We start from the raw sequence: 14,592 nt of genomic DNA on the forward strand, positions 1-14,592 counted from the left end.
ACTCGTTCCAGACCACATGTATAGGAGCTTTCACTACTATGTTTCACATTGGGAATAACCCCTTGGGGAGGGAAGTTTTATATCATGCCTGTAGTACTTCTTGGATTAGGATGGATGGGCATAACTTGATTGGGACTGGAGGACATGGACCGAGTAATTGACCTAGCAGAGGAAAACTAGGAGGAGGTGAAGTGTGCCAGACTATGGTTGGTCATGATCATAGAAATTGCTCTCAAATAAGACATGGGAGAGCTAGCCATAACCCAATGTCTCATGATCATAGAAATTGCTCTCAAATGAAACATGGGAGAGCTAGCCATAACCTAATGTCTCCTGATCATAGAAATTGCTCTCCAATAAAACATGGGAGAGCTAGCAACAACCTAATGTCTCATGAGACAGTGTGAGATACAACAACCATCATTGACTCCCACAAGAGTCCACGCGGAAGGAAAGAACTCGTTCTTCCATACCACATGCATAGGAGCTTTCACTACTATGTCTCACATTGGGAATAACCCCTTGGAAGGGAAGTTTTTTTTATCATGCCTGTAGTTCTTCTTGGACGAGGATGGATGGGCATAATTTGATTGGGACTCAAGAACTACTACCTTGTGAGTAGCCTTGGGATATCGGTAATAATCATTCTGATGTGACTAACGAGGAGCCCATGTAGTACTTCTTGGACGAGGGAATGAAGAGCATTAGCTTCGATATGTTGAGGCCATAGACCTCTCATGTGGACTTTTGCCACACCAATGGAATAGAGAGCTCAATATTTTTCAGGTTCTGATCAAGTTAATGGCCACATAGTGATCTGAACCCTTAGGTTTAGAAGAATCTAGAAAACTCTCACTCTGCCAAGAAGAGCAGTAAATAAATCTTTAGCAAAGGCTAAAAAAGAAGTTAAGGCTAGCAAAGCCAGGCTTCGTAATTGCTCCACCTCCGTTAGCATGGCCTAAGTAATTAACCTAGAAGAGGAAGACTGGGAGGTGAAGTGTGCCAGAATATGGTTTTGCATGACCATAAAAATTGGTCTCAATTAAAACATGAGAGAGCTAGCCATAACCTAATGTCTCATGAAACAATGTGAGATACAACAACCATCATTAACTCCCACAAAAGTGCAGTAGGAAGGAGTGAACTCGTTCCAAACCACATACATAGGAGTAGCTTTCACTACTATGTTTTACATTGGGAATAACTCCTTGGAAGTGAAGTTTTACATCATGCCTACAATACTTCTTGGACGAGGATGGATGGGCATAATTTGATTGGGACACTCCAAAACTGCTACCTTGTAATAAGTAGCCTTGGGATATCGGTAATCATTCTGCTGATGTGACCAAAGAGGAGCCCATGTAGTACTTCTTGGACGAGGGAATGAAGACAATGCATTAGCTTTGATATGTTGAGGCCGTAGACTCTCATGTGTGGACTTTTGCCACCAATGGAAAAGAGAGCTCAAGTTTTAAGGTTCTGATCAAGTTAATGGCCACATAGCGAGATGAACCCTTATGTCTAGAAGAATCTAGAAAACTCTATCGCTCTGCCAAGAAGAGCAATAAGTAAATCCTTAGTAGCAAAGGCTAAAAAAAGAAGTTAAGGCTAGGCAAGCCAAGCTTCGTAATTGTTCCATCTCCGTTATCATGGCCCAAGTAATTGACCTAGAAGAGGAGGACTGGGAGGTGAAATGTGCAGACTATGGTTTTGCATGACCATAGAAATTGGTCTCAAATAAAACATGGGAGAGCTAGCCATAACCTAATGTCTCATGAGACACAGTGTGAGATACAACAACCATCATTGACTCCCACAAAAGTGCAGGTGGAAGGAGTGAGCTCGTTCCAAACCACATGCATGGGAGCTTTCAGTACTATATGTTTCACATTGGTAATAACCCCTTGGAAGGGAAGTTTTATATCATCCCTGTAGTTCTTCTCGGACGAGAATGGACGGCCGTACTTTGATTGGGACTCAAGAACTGCTACCTTGTAAAAAGTAGCCTTGGGATAGGTAATCATTGTGTGATGTGACAAAAGAGGACTTCTTGGACGAGGGAATGAAGCCCATTAGCTTTGATATATTGAGGCCATAGATTCTCATGTCGACTTTTGCCACCAATGAAGAGGAAGACTAGAAAGCGAAGCGTGGTCGTGATCATAGAAATTGGTCTCAAATAAAACATGGGAGAGCTAGCCATAACCTAATGTCTCATGAGACAGTGTGAGATACAACAGCCATCATTGACTCCCACAAAAGTGCAGGTGGAAGGAGTGAGTTCGTTCCAAACCACATGCATGGGAGCTTTCAGTACTATATGTTTCACATTGGGAATAACCCCTTGGAAGGGAAGTTTTATATCATCCCTGTAGTTCTTCTCGGACGAGAATGGACGGCCATAATTTGATTGGGACTCAAGAACTGCTACCTTGTAAAAAGTAGCCTTGGGATAGGTAATCATTGTGTGATGTGACAAAAGAGGACTTCTTGGACGAGGGAATGAAGACCATTAGCTTTGATATATTGAGGCCATAGATTCTCATGTCGACTTTTGCCACCAATAAAAAAGAGAGCTCAATATTCTAATCAAGTTAATGGCCACATAGAGAGATGAACCCTTAGGTTTGGAAGAATCTAGAAAACTCTCTCGCTCTGCCAAGAAGAGCAATGAATAAATTCTTAGCAAAGGCTAAAAAAGAAGTTAAGGCTAGGCAAGCCAAGCTTCGTAATTGCTTCATCTCCATTAACATGGCCCGAGTAATTGAGCTAGAAGAGGAAGACTAGGAGGCGAAGCGTGGTCGTGATCATAGAAATTGGTCTCAAATAAAACATGGGAGAGCTAGCCATAACCTAATGTCTCATGAGACAGTGTGAGATACAACAAGCATCATCGACTCCCACAAAAGTTCAGGTGGAAGGAGTGAACACGTTGCAAACCACATGCATCATCGGAGCTCTCACTACAATATTTCGCATTGGGAATAACCCCTTAGAAGGGAAGTTTTAAATCAGGCCTGCAATAGTTCTTGGACGACGATGGATAGCCATAATTTGATTGGGACTCGAGAAAGTCTACCTTGTACGTAGCCTAAGAATAGGTAATCATTGTGATGTGACCAAAGAGGCTGAGCCCATGTAGTACTTCTTGGACGAGGGAATGAAGAGCATTAGCTTTGATATGTTGAGGCCATAGACTCTCAGGTGTGGACTTTGCCACCAATGGAAAAAAGAGAGCTTAATATTCTTAAGGTTCTGATCAAGTTAACGGCCGCATAGAGAGATGAATCCTTAGGTTTGGAAGAATCTAGAAAACTCTCTCGCTCTGCCAAAGAAGAGCAAGAAATAAATCCTTAGTAGAGCAAAGGCTAAAAAAGAAGTTAAGGTTAGGAAAGCCAAGCTTTGTACTTGCTCCATCTCCAAGCAATTTACCTAGAAGAGGAAGACTCGGAGGTGAAGGGTGCCAGCATGACCATAGAAACTGGTCTCAAATAAAACATAAGAGAGCTCGCTATAACCTAATGTCTCATGAGATAGCGTGAGATACAACAACCATCATTGACTCCCACAAAAGTGCAGGTGGAAGGAGTGAACTCGTTCCAGACCACATGTATAGGAGCTTTCACTACTATGTTTCACATTGGGAATAACCCCTTGGGGAGGGAAGTTTTATATCATGCCTGTAGTACTTCTTGGATTAGGATGGATGGGCATAACTTGATTGGAACTGGAGGACATGGACCGAGTAATTGACCTAGCAGAGGAAAACTAGGAGGAGGTGAAGTGTGCCAGACTATGGTTGGTCATGATCATAGAAATTGCTCTCAAATAAGACATGGGAGAGCTAGCCATAACCCAATGTCTCATGATCATAGAAATTGCTCTCAAATGAAACATGGGAGAGCTAGCCATAACCTAATGTCTCCTGATCATAGAAATTGCTCTCCAATAAAACATGGGAGAGCTAGCAACAACCTAATGTCTCATGAGACAGTGTGAGATACAACAACCATCATTGACTCCCACAAGAGTCCATGCGGAAGGAAAGAACTCGTTCTTCCAAACCACATGCATAGGAGCTTTCACTACTATGTCTCACATTGGGAATAACCCCTTGGAAGGGAAGTTTTTTTTATCATGCCTGTAGTTCTTCTTGGACGAGGATGGATGGGCATAATTTGATTGGGACTCAAGAACTACTACCTTGTGAGTAGCCTTGGGATATCGGTAATAATCATTCTGATGTGACCAACGAGGAGCCCATGTAGTACTTCTTGGACGAGGGAATGAAGAGCATTAGCTTCGATATGTTGAGGCCATAGACCTCTCATGTGGACTTTTGCCACACCAATGGAATAGAGAGCTCAATATTTTTCAGGTTCTGATCAAGTTAATGGCCACAGTGATCTGAACCCTTAGGTTTAGAAGAATCTAGAAAACTCTCACTCTGCCAAGAAGAGCAGTAAATAAATCTTTACCAAAGGCTAAAAAAGAAGTTAAGGCTAGCAAAGCCAGGCTTCGTAATTGCTCCACCTCCGTTAGCATGGCCCAAGTAATTAACCTAGAAGAGGAAGACTGGGAGGTGAAGTGTGCCAGAATATGGTTTTGCATGACCATAGAAATTGGTCTCAATTAAAACATGAGAGAGCTAGCCATAACCTAATGTCTCATGAAACAATGTGAGATACAACAACCATCATTAACTCCCACAAAAGTGCAGTAGGAAGGAGTGAACTCGTTCCCAAACCACATACATAGGAGTAGCTTTCACTACTATGTTTCACATTGGGAATAACTCCTTGGAAGTGAAGTTTTACATCATGCCTACAATACTTCTTGGACGAGGATGGATGGGCATAATTTGATTGGGACACTCCAGAACTGCTACCTTGTAATAAGTAACCTTGGGATATCGGTAATCATTCTGCTGATGTGACCAAAGAGGAGCCCATGTAGTACTTCTTGGACGAGGGAATGAAGACAATGCATTAGCTTTGATATGTTGAGGCCGTAGACTCTCATGTGTGGACTTTTGCCACCAATGGAAAAGAGAGCTCAATTTTTAAGGTTCTGATCAAGTTAATGGCCACATAGCGAGATGAACCCTTATGTCTAGAAGAATCTAGAAAACTCTATTGCTCTGCCAAGAAGAGCAATAAGTAAATCCTTAGTAGCAAAGGCTAAAAAAAGAAGTTAAGGCTAGGCAAGCCAAGCTTCGTAATTGTTCCATCTCCGTTATCATGGACCAAGTAATTGACCTAGAAGAGGAGGACTGGGAGGTGAAATGTGGAGACTATGGTTTTGCATGACCATAGAAATTGGTCTCAAATAAAACATGGGAGAGCTAGCCATAACCTAATGTCTCATGAGACAGTGTGAGATACAACAGCCATCATTGACTCCCACAAAAGTGCAGGTGGAAGGAGTGAGCTCGTTCCAAACCACATCCATGGGAGCTTTCAGTACTATATGTTTCACATTGGTAATAACCCCTTGGAAGGGAAGTTTTATATCATCCCTGTAGTTCTTCTCAGACGAGAATGGACGGTCGTAATTTGATTGGGACTCAAGAACTGCTACCTTGTAAAAAGTAGCCTTGGGATAGGTAATCATTGTGTGATGTGACAAAAGAGGACTTCTTGGACGAGGGAATGAAGCCCATTAGCTTTGATATATTGAGGCCATAGATTCTCATGTCGACTTTTGCCACCAATGAAGAGGAAGACTAGAAAGCAAAGCGTGGTCGTGATCATAGAAATTGGTCGCAAATAAAACATGGGAGAGCTAGCCATAACCTAATGTCTCATGAGACAGTGTGAGATACAACAGCCATCATTGACTCCCACAAAAGTGCAGGTGGAAGGAGTGAGTTCGTTCCAAACCACATGCATGGGAGCTTTCAGTACTATATGTTTCACATTGGGAATAACCCCTTGGAAGGGAAGTTTTTTATCATCCCTGTAGTTCTTCTCGGACGAGAATGGACGGCCATAATTTGAATGGGACTCAAGAACTGCTACCTTGTAAAAAGTAGCCTTGGGATAGGTAATCATTGTGTGATGTGACAAAAGAGGACTTCTTGGACGAGGGAATGAAGACCATTAGCTTTGATATATTGAGGCCATAGATTCTCATGTCGACTTTTGCCACCAATGAAAAAGAGAGCTCAATATTCTAATCAAGTTAATGGCCACATAGAGAGATGAACCCTTAGGTTTGGAAGAATCTAGAAAACTCTCTCGCTCTGCCAAGAAGAGCAATGAATAAATTCTTAGCAAAGGCTAAAAAAGAAGTTAAGGCTAGGCAAGCCAAGCTTCGTAATTGCTTCATCTCCATTAACATGGCCCGAGTAATTGAGCTAGAAGAGGAAGACTAGGAGGCGAAGCGTGGTCGTGATCATAGAAATTGGTCTCAAATAAAACATGGGAGAGCTAGCCATAACCTAATGTCTCATGAGACAGTGTGAGATACAACAAGCATCATCGACTCCCACAAAAGTTCAGGTGGAAGGAGTGAACACGTTGCAAACCACATGCATCATCGGAGCTCTCACTACAATATTTCGCATTGGGAATAACCCCTTAGAAGGGAAGTTTTAAATCAGGCCTGCAGTAGTTCTTGGACGACGATGGATAGCCATAATTTGATTGGGACTCGAGAAAGTCTACCTTGTACGTAGCCTAAGAATAGGTAATCATTGTGATGTGACCAAAGAGGCTGAGCCCATGTAGTACTTCTTGGACGAGAGAATGAAGAGCATTAGCTTTGATATGTTGAGGCCATAGACTCTCAGGTGTGGACTTTGCCACCAATGGAAAAAAGAGAGCTTAATATTCTTAAGGTTCTGATCAAGTTAACGGCCGCATAGAGAGATGAATCCTTAGGTTTGGAAGAATCTAGAAAACTCTCTCGCTCTGCCAAAGAAGAGCAAGAAATAAATCCTTAGTAGAGCAAAGGCTAAAAAAGAAGTTAAGGTTAGGAAAGCCAAGCTTTGTACTTGCTCCATCTCCAAGCAATTTACCTAGAAGAGGAAGACTCGGAGGTGAAGGGTGCCAGCATGACCATAGAAACTGGTCTCAAATAAAACATAAGAGAGCTCGCTATAACCTAATTTCTCATGAGATAGCGTGAGATACAACAACCATCATTGACTCCCACAAAAGTGCAGGTGGAAGGAGTGAACTCGTTCCAGACCACATGTATAGGAGCTTTCACTACTATGTTTCACATTGGGAATAACCCCTTGGGGAGGGAAGTTTTATATCATGCCTGTAGTACTTCTTGGATTAGGATGGATGGGCATAACTTGATTGGGACTGGAGGACATGGACCGAGTAATTGACCTAGCAGAGGAAAACTAGGAGGAGGTGAAGTGTGCCAGACTATGGTTGGTCATGATCATAGAAATTGCTCTCAAATAAGACATGGGAGAGCTAGTCATAACCCAATGTCTCATGATCATAGAAATTGCTCTCAAATGAAACATGGGAGAGCTAGCCATAACCTAATGTCTCCTGATCATAGAAATTGCTCTCCAATAAAACATGGGAGAGCTAGCAACAACCTAATGTCTCATGAGACAGTGTGAGATACAACAACCATCATTGACTCCCACAAGAGTCCACGCGGAAGGAAAGAACTCGTTCTTCCATACCACATGCATAGGAGCTTTCACTACTATGTCTCACATTGGGAATAACCCCTTGGAAGGGAAGTTTTTTTTATCATGCCTGTAGTTCTTCTTGGACGAGGATGGATGGGCATAATTTGATTGGGACTCAAGAACTACTACCTTGTGAGTAGCCTTGGGATATCGGTAATAATCATTCTGATGTGACTAACGAGGAGCCCATGTAGTACTTCTTGGACGAGGGAATGAAGAGCATTAGCTTCGATATGTTGAGGCCATAGACCTCTCATGTGGACTTTTGCCACACCAATGGAATAGAGAGCTCAATATTTTTCAGGTTCTGATCAAGTTAATGGCCACATAGTGATCTGAACCCTTAGGTTTAGAAGAATCTAGAAAACTCTCACTCTGCCAAGAAGAGCAGTAAATAAATCTTTAGCAAAGGCTAAAAAAGAAGTTAAGGCTAGCAAAGCCAGGCTTCGTAATTGCTCCACCTCCGTTAGCATGGCCTAAGTAATTAACCTAGAAGAGGAAGACTGGGAGGTGAAGTGTGCCAGAATATGGTTTTGCATGACCATAAAAATTGGTCTCAATTAAAACATGAGAGAGCTAGCCATAACCTAATGTCTCATGAAACAATGTGAGATACAACAACCATCATTAACTCCCACAAAAGTGCAGTAGGAAGGAGTGAACTCGTTCCAAACCACATACATAGGAGTAGCTTTCACTACTATGTTTCACATTGGGAATAACTCCTTGGAAGTGAAGTTTTACATCATGCCTACAATACTTCTTGGACGAGGATGGATGGGCATAATTTGATTGGGACACTCCAAAACTGCTACCTTGTAATAAGTAGCCTTGGGATATCGGTAATCATTCTGCTGATGTGACCAAAGAGGAGCCCATGTAGTACTTCTTGGACGAGGGAATGAAGACAATGCATTAGCTTTGATATGTTGAGGCCGTAGACTCTCATGTGTGGACTTTTGCCACCAATGGAAAAGAGAGCTCAAGTTTTAAGGTTCTGATCAAGTTAATGGCCACATAGCGAGATGAACCCTTATGTCTAGAAGAATCTAGAAAACTCTATCGCTCTGCCAAGAAGAGCAATAAGTAAATCCTTAGTAGCAAAGGCTAAAAAAAGAAGTTAAGGCTAGGCAAGCCAAGCTTCGTAATTGTTCCATCTCCGTTATCATGGCCCAAGTAATTGACCTAGAAGAGGAGGACTGGGAGGTGAAATGTGCAGACTATGGTTTTGCATGACCATAGAAATTGGTCTCAAATAAAACATGGGAGAGCTAGCCATAACCTAATGTCTCATGAGACACAGTGTGAGATACAACAACCATCATTGACTCCCACAAAAGTGCAGGTGGAAGGAGTGAGCTCGTTCCAAACCACATGCATGGGAGCTTTCAGTACTATATGTTTCACATTGGTAATAACCCCTTGGAAGGGAAGTTTTATATCATCCCTGTAGTTCTTCTCGGACGAGAATGGACGGCCGTAATTTGATTGGGACTCAAGAACTGCTACCTTGTAAAAAGTAGCCTTGGGATAGGTAATCATTGTGTGATGTGACAAAAGAGGACTTCTTGGACGAGGGAATGAAGCCCATTAGCTTTGATATATTGAGGCCATAGATTCTCATGTCGACTTTTGCCACCAATGAAGAGGAAGACTAGAAAGCGAAGCGTGGTCGTGATCATAGAAATTGGTCGCAAATAAAACATGGGAGAGCTAGCCATAACCTAATGTCTCATGAGACAGTGTGAGATACAACAGCCATCATTGACTCCCACAAAAGTGCAGGTGGAAGGAGTGAGTTCGTTCCAAACCACATGCATGGGAGCTTTCAGTACTATATGTTTCACATTGGGAAATACCCCTTGGAAGGGAAGTTTTATATCATCCCTGTAGTTCTTCTCGGACGAGAATGGACGGCCATAATTTGATTGGGACTCAAGAACTGCTACCTTGTAAAAAGTAGCCTTGGGATAGGTAATCATTGTGTGATGTGACAAAAGAGGACTTCTTGGACGAGGGAATGAAGACCATTAGCTTTGATATATTGAGGCCATAGATTCTCATGTCGACTTTTGCCACCAATGAAAAAGAGAGCTCAATATTCTAATCAAGTTAATGGCCACATAGAGAGATGAACCCTTAGGTTTGGAAGAATCTAGAAAACTCTCTCGCTCTACCAAGAAGAGCAATGAACAAATTCTTAGCAAAGGCTAAAAAAGAAGTTAAGGCTAGGCAAGCCAAGCTTCGTAATTGCTTCATCTCCATTAACATGGCCCGAGTAATTGAGCTAGAAGAGGAAGACTAGGAGGCGAAGCGTGGTCGTGATCATAGAAATCGGTCTCAAATAAAACATGGGAGAGCTAGCCATAACCTAATGTCTCATGAGACAGTGTGAGATACAACAAGCATCATCGACTCCCACAAAAGTTCAGGTGGAAGGAGTGAACACGTTGCAAACCACATGCATCATCGGAGCTCTCACTACAATATTTCGCATTGGGAATAACCCCTTAGAAGGGAAGTTTTAAATCAGGCCTGCAGTAGTTCTTGGACGACGATGGATAGCCATAATTTGATTGGGACTCGAGAAAGTCTACCTTGTACGTAGCCTAAGAATAGGTAATCATTGTGATGTGACCAAAGAGGCTGAGCCCATGTAGTACTTCTTGGACGAGGGAATGAAGAGCATTAGCTTTGATATGTTGAGGCCATAGACTCTCAGGTGTGGACTTTGCCACCAATGGAAAAAAGAGAGCTTAATATTCTTAAGGTTCTGATCAAGTTAACGGCCGCATAGAGAGATGAATCCTTAGGTTTGGAAGAATCTAGAAAACTCTCTCGCTCTGCCAAAGAAGAGCAAGAAATAAATCCTTAGTAGAGCAAAGGCTAAAAAAGAAGTTAAGGTTAGGAAAGCCAAGCTTTGTACTTGCTCCATCTCCAAGCAATTTACCTAGAAGAGGAAGACTCGGAGGTGAAGGGTGCCAGCATGACCATAGAAACTGGTCTCAAATAAAACATAAGAGAGCTCGCTATAACCTAATGTCTCATGAGATAGCGTGAGATACAACAACCATCATTGACTCCCACAAAAGTGCAGGTGGAAGGAGTGAACTCGTTCCAGACCACATGTATAGGAGCTTTCACTACTATGTTTCACATTGGGAATAACCCCTTGGGGAGGGAAGTTTTATATCATGCCTGTAGTACTTCTTGGATTAGGATGGATGGGCATAACTTGATTGGGACTGGAGGACATGGACCGAGTAATTGACCTAGCAGAGGAAAACTAGGAGGAGGTGAAGTGTGCCAGACTATGGTTGGTCATGATCATAGAAATTGCTCTCAAATAAGACATGGGAGAGCTAGCCATAACCCAATGTCTCATGATCATAGAAATTGCTCTCAAATGAAACATGGGAGAGCTAGCAACAACCTAATGTCTCATGAGACAGTGTGAGATACAACAACCATCATTGACTCCCACAAGAGTCCACGTGGAAGGAAAGAACCCGTTCTTCCAAACCACATGCATAGGAGCTTTCACTACTATGTCTCACATTGGGAATAACCCCTTGGAAGGAAAGTTTTTTTTATCATGCCTGTAGTTCTTCTTGGACGAGGATGGATGGGCATAATTTGATTGGGACTCAAGAACTACTACCTTGTGAGTAGCCTTGGGATATCGGTAATAATCATTCTGATGTGACCAACGAGGAGCCCATGTAGTACTTCTTGGACGAGGGAATGAAGAGCATTAGCTTCGATATGTTGAGGCCATAGACCTCTCATGTGGACTTTTGCCACACCAATGGAATAGAGAGCTCAATATTTTTCAGGTTCTGATCAAGTTAATGGCCACATAGTGATCTGAACCCTTAGGTTTAGAAGAATCTAGAAAACTCTCACTCTGCCAAGAAGAGCAGTAAATAAATCTTTAGCAAAGGCTAAAAAAGAAGTTAAGGCTAGCAAAGCCAGGCTTCGTAATTGCTCCACCTCCGCCGTTAGCATGGCCCAAGTAATTAACCTAGAAGAGGAAGACTGGGAGGTGAAGTGTGCCAGAATATGGTTTTGCATGACCATAGAAATTGGTCTCAATTAAAACATGAGAGAGCTAGCCATAACCTAATGTCTCATGAAACAATGTGAGATACAACAACCATCATTAACTCCCACAAAAGTGCAGTAGGAAGGAGTGAACTCGTTCCCAAACCACATACATAGGAGTAGCTTTCACTACTATGTTTCACATTGGGAATAACTCCTTGGAAGTGAAGTTTTACATCATGCCTACAATACTTCTTGGACGAGGATGGATGGGCATAATTTGATTGGGACACTCCAGAACTGCTACCTTGTAATAAGTAGCCTTGGGATATCGGTAATCATTCTGCTGATGTGACCAAAGAGGAGCCCATGTAGTACTTCTTGGACGAGGGAATGAAGACAATGCATTAGCTTTGATATGTTGAGGCCGTAGACTCTCATGTGTGGACTTTTGCCACCAATGGAAAAGAGAGCTCAATTTTTAAGGTTCTGATCAAGTTAATGGCCACATAGCGAGATGAACCCTTATGTCTAGAAGAATCTAGAAAACTCTATCGCTCTGCCAAGAAGAGCAATAAGTAAATCCTTAGTAGCAAAGGCTAAAAAAAGAAGTTAAGGCTAGGCAAGCCAAGCTTTGTAATTGTTCCATCTCCGTTATCATGGACCAAGTAATTGACCTAGAAGAGGAGGACTGGGAGGTGAAATGTGGAGACTATGGTTTTGCATGACCATAGAAATTGGTCTCAAATAAAACATGGGAGAGCTAGCCATAACCTAATGTCTCATGAGACAGTGTGAGATACAACAGCCATCATTGACTCCCACAAAAGTGCAGGTGGAAGGAGTGAGCTCGTTCCAAACCACATCCATGGGAGCTTTCAGTACTATATGTTTCACATTGGTAATAACCCCTTGGAAGGGAAGTTTTATATCATCCCTGTAGTTCTTCTCAGACGAGAATGGACGGTCGTAATTTGATTGGGACTCAAGAACTGCTACCTTGTAAAAAGTAGCCTTGGGATAGGTAATCATTGTGTGATGTGACAAAAGAGGACTTCTTGGACGAGGGAATGAAGCCCATTAGCTTTGATATATTGAGGCCATAGATTCTCATGTCGACTTTTGCCACCAATGAAGAGGAAGACTAGAAAGCAAAGCGTGGTCGTGATCATAGAAATTGGTCGCAAATAAAACATGGGAGAGCTAGCCATAACCTAATGTCTCATGAGACAGTGTGAGATACAACAGCCATCATTGACTCCCACAAAAGTGCAGGTGGAAGGAGTGAGTTCGTTCCAAACCACATGCATGGGAGCTTTCAGTACTATATGTTTCACATTGGGAATAACCCCTTGGAAGGGAAGTTTTTTATCATCCCTGTAGTTCTTCTCGGACGAGAATGGACGGCCATAATTTGAATGGGACTCAAGAACTGCTACCTTGTAAAAAGTAGCCTTGGGATAGGTAATCATTGTGTGATGTGACAAAAGAGGACTTCTTGGACGAGGGAATGAAGACCATTAGCTTTGATATATTGAGGCCATAGATTCTCATGTCGACTTTTGCCACCAATGAAAAAGAGAGCTCAATATTCTAATCAAGTTAATGGCCACATAGAGAGATGAACCCTTAGGTTTGGAAGAATCTAGAAAACTCTCTCGCTCTGCCAAGAAGAGCAATGAATAAATTCTTAGCAAAGGCTAAAAAAGAAGTTAAGGCTAGGCAAGCCAAGCTTCGTAATTGCTTCATCTCCATTAACATGGCCCGAGTAATTGAGCTAGAAGAGGAAGACTAGGAGGCGAAGCGTGGTCGTGATCATAGAAATTGGTCTCAAATAAAACATGGGAGAGCTAGCCATAACCTAATGTCTCATGAGACAGTGTGAGATACAACAAGCATCATCGACTCCCACAAAAGTTCAGGTGGAAGGAGTGAACACGTTGCAAACCACATGCATCATCGGAGCTCTCACTACAATATTTCGCATTGGGAATAACCCCTTAGAAGGGAAGTTTTAAATCAGGCCTGCAGTAGTTCTTGGACGACGATGGATAGCCATAATTTGATTGGGACTCGAGAAAGTCTACCTTGTACGTAGCCTAAGAATAGGTAATCATTGTGATGTGACCAAAGAGGCTGAGCCCATGTAGTACTTCTTGGACGAGAGAATGAAGAGCATTAGCTTTGATATGTTGAGGCCATAGACTCTCAGGTGTGGACTTTGCCACCAATGGAAAAAAGAGAGCTTAATATTCTTAAGGTTCTGATCAAGTTAACGGCCGCATAGAGAGATGAATCCTTAGGTTTGGAAGAATCTAGAAAACTCTCTCGCTCTGCCAAAGAAGAGCAAGAAATAAATCCTTAGTAGAGCAAAGGCTAAAAAAGAAGTTAAGGTTAGGAAAGCCAAGCTTTGTACTTGCTCCATCTCCAAGCAATTTACCTAGAAGAGGAAGACTCGGAGGTGAAGGGTGCCAGCATGACCATAGAAACTGGTCTCAAATAAAACATAAGAGAGCTCGCTATAACCTAATGTCTCATGAGATAGCGTGAGATACAACAACCATCATTGACTCCCACAAAAGTGCAGGTGGAAGGAGTGAACTCGTTCCAGACCACATGTATAGGAGCTTTCACTACTATGTTTCACATTGGGAATAACCCCTTGGGGAGGGAAGTTTTATATCATGCCTGTAGTACTTCTTGGATTAGGATGGATGGGCATAACTTGATTGGGACTGGAGGACATGGACCGAGTAATTGACCTAGCAGAGAAAAACTAGGAGGAGGTGAAGTGTGCCAGACTATGGTTGGTCATGATCATAGAAATTGCTCTCAAATAAGACATGGGAGAGCTAGCCATAACCCAATGTCTCATGATCATAGAA

Source organism: Cibotium barometz, chromosome 60, assembly GCF_041138505.1.
Source record: "Cibotium barometz isolate CiBa-2024 chromosome 60, ASM4113850v1, whole genome shotgun sequence".
NCBI classification, from domain to species: Eukaryota; Viridiplantae; Streptophyta; class Polypodiopsida; order Cyatheales; family Cibotiaceae; genus Cibotium; species Cibotium barometz.